Source organism: Mus caroli, unplaced genomic scaffold, assembly GCF_900094665.2.
Source record: "Mus caroli unplaced genomic scaffold, CAROLI_EIJ_v1.1 scaffold_17520_1, whole genome shotgun sequence".
In the NCBI taxonomy this organism is placed as follows: domain Eukaryota; kingdom Metazoa; phylum Chordata; class Mammalia; order Rodentia; family Muridae; genus Mus; species Mus caroli.
Window position 1 is genome coordinate 10,587 of NW_018390067.1, and position 11,981 is coordinate 22,567.

The 11,981-nt window shown below is 43.6% G+C and overlaps 1 pseudogene; it reads left to right on the plus strand.

Annotated features, from left to right (window-relative positions):
• Positions 1-729: 729 nt before the first annotated feature.
• On the plus strand, positions 730-7,702 carry LOC110288464 (annotated as a pseudogene).
• The last annotated feature ends 4,279 nt before the right edge of the window (positions 7,703-11,981 follow it).

Consider the following 11,981-nt stretch of genomic DNA (forward strand, 5'->3'; position numbering starts at 1 on the left):
ATTTTGTTTTTCAGTTGCATTAAGTTTACCATTAATTTTATTTTGTGTTTCCCTCATGCGTAGGTCGGAACATTTTACTTTTACCGTGTGTGTGTGAGCATGTACACATATGCGCATGTGCAGGTGTGCACGTGCTTGTGTGTTTGGGTGTATGTGCATGTGCAAGTGTATTTGTGTGTGATGTGTGTAGAAGGTCGAGGTCCTGGCCCTCAGCCTATAATCTGGTCAGTAGTGTAGGATCAGGAGTATAGCTTGGAATCTAGGAGGCTGGAGGTTTCAGGCTCTACTGAGTCAGAGCAAAAGCAATAATGTGGAGGATCCTAATGCTAAGGCTATCATAAAGCAAACACTTACCAGCTATCGGGTTTCATGGCCACTGTTTTCAAGCACACCATGTGATCTTAGGGAAACAACCATTTACCTGTCCATACTTCCTGCTGCTCTATAATCTACAGCTGAGAGGGATCTGTATTCTTTACTTGAATCATAGTGCTGGCTTCACAGCAGACTCTCAATCTCTCTCTGGTAGTTACCTTCCTTTTTCTCTTTAGGCCTATGCTTTACCATCCATAAATGAGAGGGGTTCCAGCTTTGAAAGTCTATGGTTCTTACTAAGCTAATGGATTCTTTACCGGTTTCAGGAGCCAAATCTAGCAACACTGGAATTGGAGTGACATATTTATATAACCTTAGTGGATGGTACAAGGTACCAACTGGAAGAAATCGGTGATGGGTGACCTTGGTCCAGTCTCACCGAAATACATCTTCCCTGAAGGATCTCTGGGTAAGCCAAGCCTGTGCACCATGAACACTACACAGGGGGTGTTTTATCCTAAAAGTCACTTGCTATTTAGGCTTTGAAAAGTCTCAGGCCTATGTGGCCAGGAAAGGGGTTACTTGTTTCTAATTTGCAGAAATTCCACATTAATTTTTACCAACTTACCCAATGCAGTCTCTCATTATGGTTTCTCTAAAACACCCAGGAAGCAACTTCCAGCAGAACACCTCAACCACCAGTGTCTCCTGTCTACTCCCTTGACTGTCTCACTGTGTGTTTAACTCTAACACTCCCCTCAAAGCCAGGCAAGGTATAATTGTGAGAAAACAGGCGAGAGTGGTATTGTTAGGGAGTGCAGGTGTAAATCTGCCATGGCCAGAGGTACTGAACCTTAGTCGCATACACAACAGTGACTGTCATTCGGATTTCTGCAGTGGAATAGTTCTAGCTCTTGTGCAGTCTAGTTTACCCATTCTTAACCTGGTAGTGCTCACAGGAATGGACCTCCTCCTTTTCTCTGGGTTGGCAGTGCTTTGTAGCCTAGACATGTATAGCAAACTACCTGCAGCAGGGGTGGCAATGTGATGAACACCCTTTTCCTAGGTACACTCTTGCTACTTTGTGTATTCTCTGTGTATCCTCTCAACAGTCCAGCCTGATGCAACACCTGATGCCTGGTCTTCCTCCTCCTCTTTCCTCCTTTCTTCCCTCAACCTACCATCTTTTGATCTTGGTTCATGTTCCACTTTGTTTTTAAAGAGCATCCATATTTTTTAAAGGAAAGAAGAGAGGAGAAAGTACTGATGAAAGCACTTCCTGATTTGGGGTTTTCTTTTTCTTTTTGGAGACAGGCTTTCTCTGTGTAGTCCTGGATGTACTGGAACTCACTCTGTAGACCAGGCTTGCCTTGAACTCAGAGATCTGCCTGCCTCTGCCCCCCCAGTGCTGAGATTAAAGGTCTTGGCCACCATCACCAGACTTGGGGTTTTTCTTATTGTTCCTGCCAAGCCACATGCTTGTTATGGAAGGAAACACGGCAGATCACATGCCCTTCTGCAAATGGATTCCTGCACCTTTGGGGGCTTTTAATCACAATTTAAGAAACCCTCCTATATCTCCATCTCCTTGCTCAAAATCCAATTAATTTCTTCCCAGATACAAACCACACCAAAGGAACCTGTTTTCATTTTAAATTTTGACTCTCGCTTTTTTTCTTTTTAATTTCAAGAGTTTGGGTCCAGAAAGTGTAAGGGGGGGGGGGTGTAATCAGGTTCACTAAAATAGATGAACTGCTAGAAAGAGCTCAGAGGAAAAGTAGCAGAGAGTTGAGGACCCACAGGGAAGAATCTTACAAAAGCTGGCCGGCTTTCCTCCAACTGGGGATGAGTCTAGCTGTGTGCTCCTGGAGACAGGGTTCTGTGGTGTCAAGCTAGAGGCTCCTCACAGGCTGGTAATACATAGTGCTCATATGACAGGGTGGGGAAAACCTATCTAAGGATCTCTACTTTGGAAGAGACTTGTAAACCAAGGACACTAATCACGGACAATGAGTCACTCACCTTTCCCATGAGCATGCCTGGGTCAAATAGTAACCACCTGGTGGACCACACATTTTTTTTTTCAGGGAAGAGAATGAGTACTTCCTGGGTTCATCTTCCCTCCATTCATTTGCAGATAACAAAATATGGCTACTCAACCTCCTGTTCTTTAAAGCTGTCTACATCTAAGCATTATGGGGACCATGTACAGAAGGAATTATGGATGTCTGCTCTGCTTATGAAGTAATGCCAAGATCGAACAATAGACAAGCCACAGGGTCAGACTTTGAATACCCAGACACTACACAGCAGGATAGTGAAGAAGTCTATGAGAATTGTTCTGATATATACATCTTCAGGGCTGGACAGATATATCAGTGGTTGCGGGCACTTACTCAGGCTCAGTTCTCAGACCCACATGGCAGTTGACAACCATCTGTAGTGATGCCTTGGTCTGTCCTCCCCAGGCATCGCATATGCATGGTACACAAACATACATGCATATATATATATATATATATATATATATATATATATGGCATGATTGCATTATTTTAGCTCTTTGTTAATTTCTAGATTTTCCTCCATCATTGTGTAGATATTTGTGTGTGATTTAAGCTGTACTAATTTCTAAAAGCAAAAGTAGAAAAAAATAGAGCTACAGGTTGTTAGAGGAGTAGGGGTGGAGGCAAGGGCAAAGCATCTCTCGCTGTGTGGGAACTGTGCTGGGGATGTTTGAGGTGAGTCCAGGCACAGTGAACTAGAGCATCAGCTGACTCGCTGTAGCAGGAGGAGGAATACAGCACGCGAGCATCTTCAGACTCCCTCAGCAAGGCTGGTCCTCTGTGTGGCAAGAACGGGGCTCTCTCAGAAGACAGCAAAGATGCAAGCAGGCAGCTTTGGGGCACTGACTTGCAGGCATGCTCACACCTGGACTTGGGAACACTCGGAGAAGACTATACTGAAATCAAGGACCCACAATATGGTCCGGATGGATCTGGATTTACTTAGGTTGGTGTAACCTCTTTCTTCAGGCTGTCAACATTCCTTTGAGTTAGTTAATCTCACTGTCTCTCCATTGGGTGGATCCTTTCCAGAGAAGAATATTTGCTTACTTATTTCGATATTCATCAACTGATCTAGATCCTCTAACCACGAAAAGCTTTCTGGGATTCTTTTTAAAGGTTCAGAGATGCAAGATTTGGTAGCAGTTATTAAAAAACTTGATCTGTAGTCCGAGCAATCTTTGGCTATGGGCGCTGGCAGATAATTCCCCTGGGGTCTGATGAGTCATTGGGTTATTGCAATTGACCCACAAGTGTTCTACTCTTGCCTGCAAAAAGTTCTAAAATCAGCTAATTTGCCTTCTCCAATGAGCTTTTGTTCATGACCATAGAGTACACTCTAGGAGTGTAATTTCTTTAAAAATCAAACCCTTAATTCCAGCACTTGGGAGGTAGAGGCAGGTGGATCTCTGTGAGTTTGAGGTCAGCCTGGTCAAAGGAGCTAGTTCTAGAACAGCTAAGGCTGTGCAGAGAAAGCCTGTCTCCACAAACAAACAAGCAAACAAGCAAAAGCTGCCCAGAATGTGCACATGCCGATGGATACACTTCCTAAGAACTGGGCCTGACAGCTTGAGGAGGAAGAGTGGCTGGCATGAGGACTTGGAAAGAGGCCAAACCTCAACACTTTCCAGCTTTGTTGAGGCACAGCCCAGCTTGAAGGTCCCCTTTGTCCTTGTCTGCTCCCTCTCCCTCCCGCACTCAACCAAACTGTGAGCTGAAAGGAAATGAGGCTGGGGATGTGATAAGATGACTCAGCTGTTATAGCCTGGCTTTGGTGTACTAGAGTCTCTTGAAAGGGAGACCTAGTCACATATGACCAGGCATCCATTAGACAAGTGCCAAACTTTTTTCTGACAAATGCCAGCACTTAAACTACTTCAGATGTGCAGAGAAGGATAGCACTCAGGGTCTTTAGGTTGAGGCCACTCTACTGGTATCCAACCTGGCACGGAAAAGCTCAGTGTGCAAGCATACAGATGTGGAAGGACTGAGTTCTAGAGTCACAGCCTCTCATTGTTAGGAGAGTAGGCAGTCCATTGCAAAACCCAGATGGCCTCATCAATCCCCAGGGGGATACCAGCCAACTCCCATAGCCAGAGGAGACACATCAGTGTGGCCCTGTTTTGATAAACCACCAGAAAACAGAGGTACTACAACCTCACCCACAGCACACACACAGACACAAAATCCCCTAGTCTGACACACTAACTTGCTCAAACACATCAGATTCCATTTTTAGAGCAATGTCAGAGTGCCAGGAGCAGACAGAGACTCTCAGCAGTCAGGACTCTTCCCGGAAGTCGATGGACCTTCACCCAACAACTCAGGGGATTTAGAACCTGTTCACATCTCTGACAAGAGGCCAGGGCTCTTTGTAAAATGGATTTGCCCAACTTGGCATATATTTAAACAGAAATGGGTACTTAAAAAATTGTAGTTTATGAAGTTGCCAGGAAAAACTGTGTGTGTGTGTGTGTGTGTGTTTTGTGTATCAGACCCAGGACCTCACATATGATACATAGACTACCATTGAGTCACATCCCCAGTCATGAATATTGTATCTTTCAGAATTTTTAGTTCATATAAAACAACTACCAATTTAAAAAAAAAAACGTGTTTATTAAAATGTTTAACCTCCTGAAAGCCATCCTACTTTCCTGGAATTTTTGTCTGTCTCCTCTCCAAGCCAGTAATATCCATGAGACATGAGGCATGAAATTCTTCTTCTAATATTTCTAGTGTTGGCACATTCCCCCTTTATACAGAGTGTGTATGTTTGATTCTGTCCTTAGGGCTCATTATAGAGTAGAAGGCATGGGGACGCTGTGAGATTCCTTTACAATGCTAACATACTACTCAACCTGTAACAGAAGTAACAACTAGAAAAGGAAAGCTCATGGGAGGGCCCCCTGTGGAGTGGGGGCTCCCCTGGGTCAGGGAGAATAGGAACAAAGACCTGATGACATGTTTACATTTCCAAACAAGACACAAATTAAACATTTACTTCCCAATATACTTGCTTTTGTATACTTGTAGCCACTCTGAAAATAACTGCTTACAGAGAGTGCTCTATACTCAAATGTACACACAATGGAAGATCTCAAGATGTTTTAACCAGCCTGCATGGTTATAGATTTTAGGTTTTATAGGTGATTCCCCCAGAGGTTCTTTTATTGTTGAGAATAGCTTTTGCAATTCCCGGATTTTTGTTAATTCTAGATAAATTTTCAAATTGCCCTTTCTAAGTAAGTGAAGAATTGAGTTGGGATTTTGATGGGAATTGCATTGAATCTGTAGATTGCTTTCGGCAGGATAGCCATTTTTACTATATTAATCCTGCCAGTCCATGAGCATGGGAGATCTTTCCATCTTCTGAGATGTTCTTCAATTTCTTTCTTCAGACACTTGAAGTTCTTGTCATACAGATCTTTCACTTCCTTAGTTAGAGTCACACCAATGTATTTTATATTTTGTCTTACAGTAACTCGGACATCTTAGATAAATTGGTATTCTCTTGAGGGTCCATGATGTAAAACTAGACCATTAGTACTAGCTCTGGAGCAAACTGAGCTAGATGGAAATGTACTAAGGAATCTGTTACAGGAATCAACCAGAAACATACTATTCCGTTTGCTGTGAGTACAGTTTTGAGTTATTGTTTGTAAATGCATTTTTAAAGTTTGTCTTTTAACTTTAACATGTGTCTGCACTTACATGTGCCATGCCGGTACAGATCCTATAAAACCAAACACATGTCTGATTCCTGTGGAGCTAGAGTTATTGGCAGTTGTGACCTCTGGGTGCCAAACTGGGGTCCTCTCGAAGGGAAGAAATCTGGAAGAGGGGAAGCTCTCTTAAGCACGGACATTTCACCCATCCCTAAGTATTATTTGTTTGTTTGTTTGTTTGGTGGGGTTTTTTTGGTGGGGGGTTGGATTTTCGAGACAGGGTTACTATGTATGTATGTATAGCCTTGGCTGTCCTGGAACTCACTTTGTAGACCAGGCTGGCCTCGAACTCAGAAATCTGCCTGCCTAAGTATTATTTTGACTTATGTGTCTCTGTGTGTCTGTGCACATGTGTATGAAATTGCCAACGGATGCTACTCAAGCACACCAGATGTCCTGGAATGGAGCTACAGGCAGTGGTAAGCCAGCCAGCATAGGTGCTGAAACCAACCTTGGGTCCTCTAGAAGAGCAGCAACTACTCTTAAGCAGTGAGCCATCTCTGCACACACCAACATCGTATGATTTTAAAAATGAAAGACAGAAATATAAGTGTCTCATGATTCTAGCTTTCTAAGACTTTGTTTCTAAATGTGTAGCCAAACTAAAAGAAAACTTGATCTGTCCATTATTCAAACCCAGTCATGAAGTCTGCAGGAAATTGAAAGGATTTCTATGTAGAGTTCAGATTCAGACTTCAAACTACCTGCACAAGAGGACTTGGAATTTGATTCTTACAATGGAGCCAGCAGCACCATGGCTTGGCCAAGAGCAGTAACAGAAGGCTGGCTGTACAAGCAGACAATGTACCAATCTGTGGGTTCTGCATGTTGAAGACTCTGAGCCACCAGTTCCACCCACAGAGCCTGCTCTATATCTATGGACCCAAGTGGAGCTCACCCATTATCTCTGAATTCNAGTACAACCAGCACTCAGTTCCACAGGATCCATAACACAGACTGGGTAAGACACCGACTCTCTAAGCCTGGAACAGGAGGGGCAGTGATGGGACAGTGTCCAAGAGAAGTCGGACGATGGACCCACAGTGACAGCAGAGGCCCTTCAGGAAGAGAGAAAACTGAGGTAAGTTGGGAGTAGTCACTTCTCTTCTGTTTTCACAGGAATCCTGACTCTGAATCTGCCTGAGTTCAGTCTTTGTCTCCTGCTGCTGCTAGGACTTGTCCTAATGCTTGCCTAAGGCCAGCAACCAACCCTTCCCCAGAAGTTTTACACTGAGCCTATCTAGAATAGCACCTACCCCGATGTGATGATGCAATATAGGTTGTTAATAGGTATAGACTAAGATGTAAGGACATAGATACTGTTCTTCACACAAGTTGTGCTGATGTTGTTGATGTGTGTGGTCATCCAAATATCACCTGCAACAACTTGACAAGAAAAAAAATTGTCATGCTACTTCATTTCTGGTATCTATAACTTTTTGTAACCTCACTACTCCGACAAGAATATATACACAATGCAGATACCAAAGGACAGGTTCAGTGAAGTACTACAGAGTGGCCTGAGAGAACAGAACTCCACAGGACACTCCCAACTATCCAGTGGTTCTGGTTCACTTGGATGGGACATTTTAGCTCCAGTGCCAGCACTTTGTACTTTCCCTCATCTGCTACTGCCAAGATCATAGTAGTGAAAAACCAATTCCTCTGTCTGTGCTCTATATCAGCACCTGTCCTCATGAAACCTGTCACTGACTCCCTTTAATTCAGCTGCACAGATCTTTTCTAATCAACAAACATTTTTGGCATGCTCATCTAGATTTCTGGTATCTCTGTGTCTGATAGGGTGGAGAAAGTGGAAGGGGAAGACACATACATACAATGTGTGTGTGTGTGTGTGTGTGTGTGTGTGTGTGTGTGTGTAGAGACAGAGAAAGACAGAGAGAGAGACAGAGAGAGAGAGAGACAGAGAGCAAAGACAGAGAAAGAAAGATAGGGCCTCTTACCAAATGAGGCACCTTCCCAGTCCCTGGAAGCAAAAGTATCAGAGAAGAGAAGGATGTCTTTCCAGAACATCTTCCCTGAAGTTTCTCTGTGGGAATGAAGTGGCTGGCAGAGGAAACCCAGGAATTGGGGTCTCTCGGTGAGGCTATTCCTTGCCCTCTCCTGCAGAGCTGTCCTTAGAGTTCAATTGTGAGATCATTCAACACAAACCAGGAAGGACAGGTTCCAAGATAGGGGAACTGGATTTCATACAGAAAAAGGATGAATAATGAGAGGTCCTGCCCTGACTCCTGAGGACAGAACTGTAGTCAGGAATTACTTTCAGACAGGGAGGTGCCATCCCTTTAAGGACATGGGTGAGCTGGGCATCACCAGATGTGGTCATGAGCCTTCCTGGAGTGTCAGATGTAGAGTGGAGCAGAGGGGTGACATCCTCAGGTCCACACCTCTGACTGTCAGTCTGGACCCCCAGCTTCCATTTTGCTGTTCCTTCCTGGGCTCCCATATGCAATACATGGCCTCTCCTGCCCACTGGGCAGTGGTGATACTTCCTGCTCACAGTCAGGGCTGCACAGAAGCCACTCCTCTAGAACAGCAAATGGATTTCTTGTCGAATCTTCCATTCTTGGTTGTTATGGAACCTTGCTGAGTCTGGCATGGCCTTGGTGGAGACAGAATGACAGGGTTCCAGCCCCTGGAACAGGACCAGCAGACGTGGACTGCCATGGCATAAGGCTTGTTCGTATAATAATGGACATATTTTCATGTTCCCTTGACCAGTGTCCTTCCTGATGACCTTAATGACTGCATAGGATCTGAGGTAGCATGAGTCCGGGTGGCAAAGGTTTGGCTAATGCCTTAGCAGAATGGTCCAGTCTGAGACCTTCAGTGCAGCCTTACAGTCTGTGGAAAAGAATTCTAAAAAAATGAGTATGATCATATATGATTTCTCAACTATGTGAAAATTAAGGATGAAATATGAATTATATGAGGGCCTTCATGAATGTGAAGGAACAAAGGCAGGTACACTATAAACCAGGTTGGTCAAAAAGACACAAAGGCAGGCACATTCCTGAGTTGAGGGTCAGCCTAAGACACAGTAAGACTAGTCCAAGGTGGGGTAGAAATGGTAATTTTAGGACTAGAAATTTGAGGTCCCACCCAGCTAGCTTACCATCTCTGATCGCTGAGATCTTTTGCAATGTTAAAAGAAAATATGTTCTTGCTGTTTCCTGAGAATCGATGGGTTGTGGTCATCAGATGATCCCATGTGGTGATTCACGGGATAATGAAAAGGAAACCTCAAGCACTATCTAGAGATTTCCAGAGAAATCAGATCTGCCAGAGGGGAGAAAAAAGCAGAACAGAGAGAAAGCAGGCTGGAAAGCTTTCTCCAGCAGAACACAGGCTGACAGCTTAGACCCAAGATTTGACTTCGAGTGGTTTGTTTTTCCTGCTCTCAGACACTCCTTGTCTCAGAAAATACTCACTGACCTGAGGTTGGTTCTTGGCAGAATCTGCACTTCAGGGTTTGGCATAATCTCCTGACTTCAGATGAAATTTGGTACAGACTGAGGGTCTCACTCTGTAGCTCTTGCTTGTATTTTCCTACATGATATATTCACAATATATGTGGCTGGGGTCAGCAGATAGCAGAGGAGGGATTTAGTTCCCTGGACCTGGAATTACAGATGGTTGTTAGCTACAGTGGTGCTAGAAATCCATGGTGCTAGATCCTCTTGGAAGAGCAGTCAGTGTCCTTAACTGCTGAGACATCTCTCTAGTCCAGTATATTTTTAAAATGACGTGTGTGTGTGTGTGTGTGTGCCCCTGTGTGTGTGCGCGTGTGTTTCCCTGTATAAGAAGTCATCATTTACCCTTTGCTATCACTCTGCCTATTTCTCTGAGGCAAGGTCTCTTGAACCTGTAACTCATGGTCTCTTGACTCGGCTGGAAGCCAGAAAACTTGAAGGCCCTCCTGTCTCCTTGATGCTTAGAGCAGAGATGACAGGTGTAGGGGAGATATCTGACTTGTTATGTGTGCTGGGATCTGAACTTTGGTCCTCATGATTATGCAACAAGTGCTTTTAACTGCTGACCAATTCCTCCTGCCCACTAGTTCTTTAACAATTTCCATCTGCAAGGTTTTTTTTTCCCTATTTCTGTACCAGGTGGCTTCAGCCACTACAAAAAGTGAGAATCTCAGTCTGAGGAGATGTAGTTCAGCACTGCCCTTTAGGGGATGTTCCAACCCCCAAGTTCACTGATGGTACCCAAGATTTTCTGCTAAAACTCTGACTAGGGATTGTGGGTCACTATAGTGGCCTGTTCACCTTAACCAGTTCTTCTGTACTTCCTATCAGAGCTCACCAAAACGGCATGGTTATTATGCTCAATGTTCACTTTAAGGATATCATCTCAAAAACTATTGTGGTTTTTTTTTTTTTTTTGTGGTTACAAAACCTAAGACTAGAATGGTCTTGGAGAAATGATCAACAAACTCAAGTGAAAACTGCTGGAATAAATTCACTTCTGTGGGGAGTGAGAGCTTTACAAACAGACACATCACATACATCATGTACAATGACCCCCCCACTCTCCTTTTCTCATTGTGCCTTAATGCTGCAGGCAATACCCGATTTTTAATAAGTCCTTGTGCCTAGTGGGTAGCACAGCCTGAGATGGCCAGGTTTCAAGAACTGGTTCCTAGTCATTAGCTCACAGGAAATACTGGAGAAGGATTTTGATGGTTTACAGAGGTGTGCCCTGTGCCTTACTGATGGAGAAACTGAACAGTGAACATTCCCTTACCAAGGGCATTTCCTACAAAGAAAGGCACAGTGGCATTTTTGGAAGCTGGAAGGAGATGAGACCATGGTATTTTTGTAAAGGAGGTAAAAGATTCAAAAAAGATGTATCTCTTTTATTTTATGCTTACCTTGAAAATATATTTAGAACAAAGTTTGTTCATCGTGTGGTGGTGCATACCTTTAATCCCAGCCCTCAGAAAGCAGAGACATGCAGACATTTATAAGTTTAAGGCCAGCATGGTCTACACAGCCAGTTCCAGGACAGCCAGGGATACACAGAGAAACCCTATGTTGAATAACAAACAAACAAATTAAAAAGTGTTATTTATTTTCTGATTTTTCAACGTGTCTATACTGAATATATATTGTTTCTCTAATTAAAAAATTTAATACTCTCTTAACTGTCAACTTCTTTTTGTTTTTTAACTGTCAACTTCTTAATTCAGTCATTGTGTGGTCATTTGCAGCCTCTGGAGTCAATTCTTCTAGGAATAACATCACCTTGTTAATTGTTCTGGGTTCTTCCATGATCTGTAGCAATCCAAGGTTTACTCAGAGAATGTCTGCTTATTTAATTGAAGAAATCAGCTTTTTTTTTTCAAGGCACTACCTTTGGGTAGCTGAAAAATTCTCTTTATTTTTTTGGATGACTGCTTGGTAAAACACAACATCCAGGGGCCCTCTATTTTGGATTCTACAAGACTTTCTACAAGAGTCTGCATCATTGACTCCCTCTTTGGTTTTTAGTATTCCTTCTTAGGGAGGACAGTGGGGCTGGAAGATGGCTCAGTGGTTAATTGCACTTGGCTGCTCTTCCAGAAGATTCGAGCTCCACTCCCTGCACCCACATGACAGCTCACAATCACTTGTTGCCTTGTTCTAGCCCCTGACGGCACTGCACACACATGGTTCACACACATACAGGAGGGTACAGTACCTATACACATAAAATAATACCTTAAAAAGGACAGACCTGGGCTGACATTACTAGCACAAGCATTGGTGTGTGAAAGCAGTGGGAATCTTGCTTGTAAGCTGTGAGTTTCTATCCTGAACCATCCAGGGGAAACTCAATTCCAGTAGGGACACAGCAGGAGGGC